Genomic DNA, 9,028 nt, shown 5'->3' with positions numbered 1-9,028 from the left:
CGTCCTCTCTGGGCTCTCCCTTCCTGTGAGGCCCGCTGTGACAGAGATGCCCACCACATGTTCATGCTCCCCTTCCAGAGTGGATAGTCATCAATGGGATCTGAATGCCCATCCAGGGACTACATCTCCCAGCATTCTTTGCATGCAGATAGACCATGTGACTAATTCTCACCAATGGAATGTGGGCAGAAGTGACATTTTCCTATCAAAGGAGCCTAAAAAGCAGGTGTGCCCCCTCTCCCCTCCCTTCCCCTACCTGCTGGCAGGATGCACAAGGCCCTGGAGAGCGGGGGAGGGAGCCACAAGATGGAAGGAGTCTGGGTCCCCGTGTCATCGTGTGGAGGAGAGCTTGCCTGCCTACCAGGAACATCAGCATAGGACCGTTAGAGATTGAGAAATGCTAAGTAGTGATAAGCTGCTGACACGTTAGACTTCTCTGTCAAGCAGCTAGCATTGCCCTAACTAACGCACAGAAGCTAATCGTTCATTAGTGGGGAAGTGGGGCAGGTGGCCTGCCAGGAAGAGAGAGGACGCATCCGTCTCAGGCTACCTTCCCCGCTCCCTCTATCAACACCCTCTCCTTGTTTCCACCCCATCTCCTTCCACCCTTTTTTCTCCACACCCTACCTTCCCTCCCCTGGGCATTTAAAATGTGTTTTCTAGAAATACAATATACATACAGAAAGTGCAGAAATTGTATGCATACAGCTCACTGAATTTTCACAAACGGAACACACCCAAGCACCCAGCATCTGGATCAAGGAACAGAACATTCCCAGCCCTCCGTGTGCCCCTTCTAGTCCCCCCACCCCAAGGAAAACCAGTATCCTGACTTCTGACACTGTAGATTAGTTTTGGCTCATCAGTCAGTTTTAACCCCCACATCTGAGTCCCTCCCTCGACTCAGAAGCAACATGAACTCCTCCCTGAATGTGGGAGTGAGGAGAAAGCCGTGAGGCCGTGCTGTCTACCCTCATCACAGATGCCTGTCGAGTGTCTCCACGGCCCCCACTAAGTTCCATAGCTTAACAATGAACGATTAGCTTCTGTGCGTTAGTTAGGGCAATGCTAGCTGCTTGACAGAGAAGTCTAACGTGTCAGCAGCTTATCACTACTTAGCATTTCTCAATCTCTAACGGTCCTATGCTGATGTTCCTGGTAGGCAGGCAAGCTCTCCTCCACACGATGACACGGGGACCCAGACTCCTTCCATCTTGTGGCTCCCTCCCCCGCTCTCCAGGGCCTTGTGCATCCTGCCAGCAGGTAGGGGAAGGGAGGGGAGAGGGGGCACACCTGCTTTTTAGGCTCCTTTGATAGGAAAATGTCACTTCTGCCCACATTCCATTGGTGAGAATTAGTCACATGGTCTATCTACATGCAAAGGCCATCACACACCACCCATCGTCCCTCCATCCCACACAGGTCCGGGAAGCATCCAGGCCGTCCCCCTGGGCAGGTGCCATGGCCTGGGGACCCTTGCCCCTGGGGAGTGTACAGTGAGTGCTCCTTGGAGGCCTAGAACACCACTCTCGGGTCCATGTGTTCCAACTGGGACAGGGCACGTGCGGTGGGGGTCAGGGTCAGGGTCGGGGTCGGGGTCGGGGGGAGGGAAGGGGGAGGGTGGCTGCCGAGATGGCAGCTGAGGCTGTCTTGGAGGATGTGACCCAGTTTCATTTCCAGCGTCCATCTGCCAGCAGAATAGATTCCAGTCGCACACGTCTACACAGCACACACACCAGACTCACACACAACTCGAGTGTACCTCATGTACATGCCACAGGCACTGTCCCATACACGTGCCACGTGCGTGCCCCCACGCTCCTTCGTACCTTATACACACGCCCCATACCCGTGCCTCATGCACACACCCTACCCACATGTTCATACTCAGGTCACGTACATGCCTCATACAAGCCGCCCCTCCCCCCCCCGCCATATCCACTCATCCAACACACCACACTCGTGAAATATCTACACCTCCTCTACACCTCTAAAACTCGGATACACACCACAGCACACACACACTCTGGCATCAGCGCGGGCCTGGCACATGTGTGTGCATGCACCAACACATCCGACCCTGGGACACAGGTGGCTGGAGATGGCCTGCCTTGGGAGGAGCACACCCACAGTGACCTGGACCCCAGGCACCCAGAGGCAGGAGTGGATCGACCGAGGGTCCTTCCATAGGTCTTAACCCAGGCTCCATTGCTCCTATGAGGGTCTTTCCTGACTGTCCTCCATCACATGAAAGGTGTCCTTGTTGGGATCTGCCAGAGCCCCAGGCCCCGCCCCAGCAGGGTAGGCAGCAGCCAGAACAAGCTGGGGGCGGGGCTGCGAGGCGGAGCCAGGTGGGAGCCGCCCCCCCACCCCGCCCAGGGAGCTCCAGGGTCCCCAGGCTGGACCGACCTCAGCATGCCCACTGGGGTGTCCCGTTCTGGGGAGGCGCCAATGGCTGGGGACGGGCTGTCAGGGTGGGACAGGGAGCGAGCCGGCTACCTGGGAAAGGACTCTGCGTGTGTGCGTGCACACACACGGCGATTGGTAGAAATATGATGCATTTAATTGCACACTACCCAAAAGTCTCCTGATAAACTGACGGCAGCAGGACCTCCTTCCCCCCTGCCCCCCCCCCGCCCCCCCGCCGGCCCTGCTTTAATTACTTCTGCAGGGACCCTGGCAGGCTGAATTTGCCTCGAGCCAGAGGCCAGCTCAGACAAAGCGGGGTGGGGGCGTAGGCCCTGCATATCTGCTCGGCCGGTGGTTGCCCTGTGGACCCCCAGTTCTTTATCTCTGGCTCCCGCTGGACCCGCCCAAAGCCCTCCTTCCAGCAGCCCCCATTCTCAGACCAGGAGCCTCCCTGTGAGCCCCAGGAGGGTCCTGACCTCCAAGTGAGGAAAATGACAAAGACAGTCACCATTTATTGAGTGAATGCCTACGGTGTGTTGTGGACTTGTTACTTAGTCCTCTCAGTGAGGCTGGCAGTGGGCATTATCAGCTCCATCTTCCTAGTGAGGAAGCTGGGGCCCAGAGAGGTTAAGTAATTGGCTCAAGGTTCCACAGCCTGGGTGTAGGGGTGGTGCTGGGGTTGGGGAAGAGGTCTGGGGTCTGGAGTGAGGGGACCTCCTGTTGGCCCTCAGCAGCCTCATCTTCCAGGCTGTCCTTCCGGACTACTCCAGCCCTGCTGGACTCTCCCTTCTGGAAGGTTCTGTGGCACTGGGGAGTATAGAGTCAAATTTATAATGGAGCACGTTGCCCGTGAAACTTGAGCAATTCGAAGTTCCGTCTCCACATTCTCGCTCCTCCGAGTGCCTTCTGTGCTGCTTGCTATTGAGGGCTTCCTCGAGATCAGCTCGTGTTTGAGCTCAGCCTTGGGTGAGCAATGCTGCCCAGGATGTGGCAGGCTTGGCGTGCTGGTTTCCAACATTGAGACACACGTCACAGTCCATGTGGCTAAGCCATGGCAGGGCCCCGTGGAGAGGCCTGGCCTGGTGCCCAGCACCAGCGTGTGGTCAGTGTGCCCCATGCTGCGGCCTCTCCCACCGCTGCGGCGGCGGTCCCTCCCCTCCGGCAGCCAGGCTGAGGACCCGCTTCTGCCCGTAGAAAGCCCCCTGGGCCGGGGTCTCAGGTCCCAGCCAGCAATCACCACTGGCAAGGTCACTTGATTTGAGCTTCAGTTTGCTAATTGTCCTCACACGATCCCCACGCCTAGTAGGTGTGCAATACAGAGTAGCCCTCCCACGAAGGTGGCCGAGGTTCCTCTGGGCTCGCGTGGGGAAGGGGGCGGCTGGGCAGACCCTCTGTGCTTCCCCCTTTGTCACAGACGCCTCCGCACAGGCAGATGTGGAAAGTTCTGGTAGCACAGGACGCTCTGGGAGGCACACAGGCACTTGCTGGTTTGCTCCAAATGGGCAGCAGCGGGGGCTCAAGGGTCCTACCGCACCCCCTCTTTGCTGAGCCCGGTCTTTCCCCTGAGCCCAGCCCAGCACAGGTACACCTGGCATTTGCTTTCAAAGCTTCCATTGTTGGCTCCCCAACACACACACACACCACACACACACACACACACACACCACACTCATGCACATGCACACCACACCACACACACATTGCACACACATGCACACCACACACACACATACCATACACGTATGCACACCATATACACACACCACACACACCACACTCATACACACTATACACATACACCCCCCACATGTACACCACACCATACACACATTGCGCGCGCACTCACACACACACACACACACACAGTCACCCCAGCCCACAAAGGGAACATTTCCAATCACCCTCACCCCAGGCACCCAACCAGCCGACCTCCCTGGCAGGAGGGGAGTTAACCTAATTACTGGCCTGGTCTGCCTGTCGCCTGGCTGGGAGAATATTAACACCAGCAGGAGCCTGGGAGGGAGAGGGCAGGGCAGAGAGGAGTTATTTTAGGCCATGAGGTGGGGTTTGCAGTGGAGCTGGGCCTTGGCTTAGGGACGAGGGGGCTCAGAGGGATGGAGGGCTCAGGTCAGGGGAAGGAGGCAGCCTGGCTGGGCTGTGGCCTCCCTAAGAGGGCCAGGCCAGCCTGGGGTTCCCAGGCCAGGGGGTGGGGGGGGGGACTGAGGGAAGGAAGGAGGGATTTGCCAACGCTCCCTAGCAGAGGGGTCCCACTGGGGGGGGGCGGGGGCTGGGGAGAAGGCTGATTTGACAGCCCCTCCCCCACACCCCACAAACAGAGAGACAGGGTGGGAGGAGGGGGGTGCCTCTCTGTCAGGCCTTTGAGAGTGGCCGGGCAGTGGCAGGGACTGTGATGTGACAACTCAGGCATGCCAGTCCCTCTGCATATGGCCTCTATTTAGGCCCTGAGCAGGGATCCATCCACTGTGGAGTTCTGTCGAGAATCTGCCTGGGGGGGGAGGGTGCCACGGTGGGGACTCCCCCCCCCTCGACTGGCACCGCAGAAGCACGGTAGGACATCAGAGCACCAGTGAGCCAGGAACCCAAGAAATCCAAGGGTCTGGTTTCAAGGGATAGAACCAACCCACATGCAGGGAGGGTCTGCCCCGTGGTGGAGGGAGCTACTAAGAGGGGAGATGTCTGAGACACAGCCATGCATGGGCTGCAGGCGTTCAAATCCCAGCTTCTTTTACCTGCTGTGTGACCTTGGGCAAGTTACTCAGCCTCTCTGAGCATCAGTTCTCTTGGCTGTGGAATGGAGATGCTAATTGCACCCACTTTAGAAGGGTGTGACAAGGGTTAAAAGAAATATGCCTGCAAACACCGAGGAGGGGAGCGTCAGCTTCCTGTGGCAGCCGCCCCAATTACCGCAGACTCGGTGGCTTATTATCTAACAATTATCTAACAGTTCTGGAGGTCAGAAGTTCTAAAACCAAGGTGGCAGCAGGGCTGCTGTTGTTCTGGAGGCTCTAGGGGAGGATCTGTCTCCTTGCTTACCTGCCTGCCTTGGCTGGTGGCCCCTCGTCTATTCTCCAGGCTCGAAGCAGCATCTTCAAATCTCACTCTGACCTGCTTCTGTCCTCACGCCTCCTCCTCTGGTTCCGACCCTTCTGCCCTCCTGATGTGGTGATCCAGGAGGCCCCCCCTATCTTACAATATTTAACTTAATCACATCTACCAAGTCCCCTTTGCCGTGTAAGGTTGCATATCCACAGGTTCCAGGAATGAGGAAGTGGACAACTTTGGGGGGCCATTCTTCTGCCTCCTGCAAGACTTGGGAAGTAGGCAGGACTCAGCAGATGTGAGAGAGGAAAAAAATGTGCTCACGGCCTGGACAGGGTGATACAACTTTCATGGTGGGAGATGGTGTCATCAATAGGGACTTGCAGGGACAGCCAGGAAAAGCTGGCCCTGTTTTAGGCAAAATGTGACATCAGAATCGGGTACCAGAGACATTACAACTCCCTGGTGCACAGCTCTTTATAGTTCGTAAAGGGCTTTTCACGATCTCCTAGAAGAGGAAACTGAGGTTTAGCCAGTGGACGGTGCTTCCCCCCAAGGTCACTTGGGTATAAATGGCAGAGCTAGGACTGAATCTCGGACTGTTGGACTCCAAGGCCAGGGGTCTTCCCACCACGTGCCAGGGGCCCCTGTCCCACCAAAGCTGACGAATGTGGGATGGGACAGAGGCCAGAACTCCGGGAGTGGGTACAGCAACTGAGAAGAGCACAGTGCCCTGGGTTTGCGGCCCGGCAGCTTGAGCTCCCACTCTGCACTGTCATTCATGCTGCGTGAGCAGGGGCAAGTCACCTTCATCCATAAAAGGGGCAGTAACAAGTGGCTGTTGCATTACATGCCAAGACCCATGCGTAGACATACGGCGTGGTGCCTTAATTTTTTTTAAGGTTTGGGATTATGGAGGACAAATGACCTCTTTTTCTTTTTTTTTTATAAAGATTATTTATTTGAGAGAGAGAGAGAGAGCGCGCGCTCGCCGACGCCTATACCCGCAAGTGGGGGAAGGGGCATAGGGAGAGAATCTTCAAGCGGACTACCCGCTGAGTGTGGAGCCTGACTTGGGGCTCAATCTCATGACCCATAAGATCATGATCTGAGCCGAAACCAAGAGTCAGGTGCTCAACTGACTGAGCCACCCAGGCGCCCCTGAATTTTAATTTCATAAGCGATATTCATTATGCATTCCGACCTCTGTTGGGAGGGATCTCTTTTTCACTGTGCAATATTGGACTCTACAAAGTGTGTTGGTGTATTGCGGCTGCTGGAACAAACTATCGCAGAGAGGTTCAGGCAACAGAAATTTATAGTCTGACAGTTCTGGGGGCCAGATTGAGGCCTCTGTGGTATCGATTCCTTCTGAGGGCCATGAGGGAGACTCTGTCCCATGCCTCTCCCCTGGCTTCTGGTGGTCTGCTGGCAATATTTGGCATTCCTTGGCTTGCAGATGCATCACCCATCTCTCTGCTTTTGTGTTCACATGATGTTCTCCTTGTGTGCATGTTTCCCCTTTATATAAGGACACCAGTCATTTTGGATTAGGGGCCCACCTGACTCTGGTGTGACCTCATTGTACCTAATTCCATCTGCCACGATCCTATTTCCAAAGAAGGTGGCATTCTGAGGTACGTGGGGTTAGGACTTCAACATGGGAATTTTTAGGGATGCAATTCACCCATAACACAAAGCATATAGGGTAGAAAGCTGAGAGCACGCTACCTACACACTCTAGAGGCAGCATCCTTCCTCATTCTCGAAGTTAATACCAAGCTAACTGGCATGAATTCTTTGAAGACCTTTTCCTGTGCATTTACCTTCAAATACAAATGGGTATTTTGGGGGTTCTGTGGGACTTAAAAAAAATATTGTTGTTTTTCTACCCTGCATGGAACCATATTATACACTTTCATTTTCATTTATTAGGTTGGGGAATGCCTTTTGTGTCAGACTGCTTCATTCATTAGCTTTGGCCCTGGGGAAGGAGATGGGGTGGGTGAAGCTGATGGAAACCACCCCCAAGCCCCGCCCCCACCCAAGCAAGGCTGGGGGGGGTGGTCAGCACCACCAGGGGGCGCTGTGCTGGGTGGGGAGCCTCTTCTCCAGCCTGATTCCTCCGTTCCTCTACAGAAGGGCCCCCCACTCCAGGGTGGTATTAAAATATTTAACCACCAAAAGCACTTTGGTACTGGCTAATCGGTTTGGGAGATGCCATGCCGCCAGGTGTTACCCCTTCACCGGTGGGGAGGCCCCGGGGGTCCCAGGGGAGGGGGCCAGCAGACTGGGGCAGAAGCTATTCACTAGTTGCTTCAGGGATTTATTTCACAACCAGATTAGCTCTACTGGGGCAAACCAGCCAAAGATCAACAACCCACCTGGCCCCACTTGGGGCATCCGGTTCTGGGTGACCCTACTGGATTTTCTGAGGGGATTTAGTTAAGCATCCAGAAGGAAAGAAAGGGCACGCAAGAACACATTTCTGGTTGGCCCCAGCTCTGGCTGCTTTTAGGAGTTTGCCCCAGGCAGTGAGCCCACAGGCCTGGGAGGGCAGACCGGGGGAGGATGTGGGGTGGCTTCTGAAAGTGGGTTAACTGAGGAGCTCGGTCGAAGCCCCAGGGGGGTAGACACTGGAGAGGTCCAGAAAGCACCGCATGGGAACTCAGGCAAGCACCTGGAGGCCCCAGGCCATCCCCTTGCAGGGCCTGGTGGGGTCCTGGGGCTTTCTCTCCTGGCCGGCCAGCAGCCTTTGTCCACCCTGGGTTTGGGTTAATGAATCGCCACCTCCTGGGGATGCCAGAAGGAGTGGCCTGCCCTTGCTATCCGCACAGGGCACTGCAGACCAGAGGAGTCCAAGGTTACCCGGTTAACAGAAGTGCGAAGTTATCCTCCCTGCTGTTCCACCAGCTCGCGGGGGGCTGGGTGGTGGTGGTGGTGGTGGTCAGGGCCTTGAGTCTTGGGCCAGGTTAATGGGGACGGGGGTGTTTCTTTCCTGACCTCCCCCCCACCCCGCCTCCGGCCACCACCTCCCTGCCTATTGTGTCTCCAGGCCGGTTTCCACAGACCTCCCTGGGCTCGCTCCCAGGTCCTCCCCCTGTTAGAGGCAGTCACCCTCCAGTCTGGGCGAGCAGAAACGAGACAGGGCGGAGAGCCGGATTTGGCTCGGGAATGCTAATCCTCGTTCCGCCGCCTGACCCGCCTGTCCCTAGCAGCCGCTTTGCAGCCTCCAGCTCCCTCTCCAGGCAATTTGGGAGAACTGCAGAGGAGGGGGGCAGCGAGTAAGTCCCTCCTAAGCGGGCTCAGGGTCGTTCCAGGTTAAGCTGTTCCAGACCTTCTGAGGTAGCCGCGAGGCCGCCACACTCTGCTTTCCTTCTAATTAGGCAACGTGGTGGTGTCTACCCCAGACTTGCACGCGGTCCCTCTGCAGGACCAAGTCTTCGGCCATGTAATTACCCTCGGTGGGGACGCCCGGTGGCTTCCACACCAGGCCTCCCTCTGCTCTCTAAAGCCTGGTTCTTGGCCTCCCCCCAGCAAAGGCCTCAGCCAGCTCATT

This window comes from Neomonachus schauinslandi, chromosome 5 (assembly GCF_002201575.2).
Source record: "Neomonachus schauinslandi chromosome 5, ASM220157v2, whole genome shotgun sequence".
In the NCBI taxonomy this organism is placed as follows: Eukaryota; Metazoa; Chordata; class Mammalia; order Carnivora; family Phocidae; genus Neomonachus; species Neomonachus schauinslandi.
This window is presented reverse-complemented; position numbering follows the sequence as displayed.